Source organism: Telopea speciosissima, chromosome 7, assembly GCF_018873765.1.
Source record: "Telopea speciosissima isolate NSW1024214 ecotype Mountain lineage chromosome 7, Tspe_v1, whole genome shotgun sequence".
In the NCBI taxonomy this organism is placed as follows: Eukaryota; Viridiplantae; Streptophyta; class Magnoliopsida; order Proteales; family Proteaceae; genus Telopea; species Telopea speciosissima.
In genome coordinates, this window is record NC_057922.1 from 12075952 (window position 1) to 12077258 (window position 1307).

Consider the following 1307-nt stretch of genomic DNA (forward strand, 5'->3'; position numbering starts at 1 on the left):
TAGTTTTATTATATGAATTGTATGCTTCATCTATATTTTGCTGTTAATTTTGAATATTTGCTAGTAGTCCATGAGGTGTTCAAAGAAATGCCAAAACATTCTGAAATAAAGAATGCATTTTAACCAAACCTATATGCAAATAGTTTCTTATTCTCAGTTAAGAATACATTTTGTGGTTTGAAAATAGAATTGTGTATTCTTAAAATAAGAATATATACCAAACATAGCCTAAGAATAGTTGTGAGGAAGGATATCCATAGCTTCAGACTAGTAACAAAAGTGACTTTAAATATTGAATGGAGAAAAAAATCCATATATTTGGGATAAGAGTGAGATGAGTTGAGTCGAAAGGCCGCTGACAACCTTTTCTTTTCTTTTCTTTTTTTATTTTTTTTTTTAAATAAAAATAGAGCCGTTTCATGCTCCTTTGAAAATGGTTCTGGAAGATTTTTATGTCCTTAGTTAGCTTGGACAGTTTCCTTTTGATTCAGTGGCCCATACATCTGATTTACTCATCTTGCTGGGCCTAATTTTCCGATGGGCTCCGCTGGGCTTTACATGAAAAAAGAATTTGAGCTGTTAATGCAGTATTTATGTGCAATGATAAGATTTATTCTTATTGACAAAAAAAAATGTGTTAATACTGAAATTTTACAATCAAGCCAGTTAATTTTTATTTTTTTTTAATATTAAAAACATGAAATAAATCACTAATTAAGAGAAATTCAACATAGAAAACAAGTAAACAATGTCATTTGAGGTTTTATGAAATGATGCACCCTGAAATGAAACACTTTCGCCCCATTGATGCCCTTTCACATACTTTCATTGGCCCCCGCACTTGTACAGAAACCATGCAATTTGGCATGAGATAAAAAGATACGTACAGCATAATATGAAAAAATTAATTTATATCAGAGCCAGGTTTCGATCCTGGGACCTGTGGGTTATGGGCCCACCACGCTTCCGCTGCGCCACTCTGATTTTATTAATAAAAATACGTTTTTACTTATCAGACTTAAACATGGTACCTAAACGGAATATATAATTCACCCTAAAAGCATCTTTAGTAGGATTTTGTTTTTGTTTGTTTTTTGTCTCCTTAAAAAACAATAGAAAAAATTCGGCTGCAAGCCTACAACCATGATCCTGCTTCCCCCAATCATAGGCACAAATTTGGAATAATTCTTCATTTCTAACTACTATGTCCAATATTTGAATTCGATGCAATATGGAGAGGATATTTCATTTAAGAATTTAAATTTCAATCAATAAGGGTTTTGGATTTATGAAGTCAAATCCAATAA

The 1307-nt window shown here is 31.7% G+C and overlaps 1 non-coding gene across 1 annotated transcript; it reads right to left on the minus strand.

The window, feature by feature from the left end:
* Nucleotides 1–912: 912 nt before the first annotated feature.
* Nucleotides 913–984, minus strand: TRNAM-CAU. Its single transcript has one exon. It is a non-coding gene; the product is annotated as a tRNA-Met (tRNA).
* Between the last annotated feature and the right edge of the window lie 323 nt (nt 985–1307).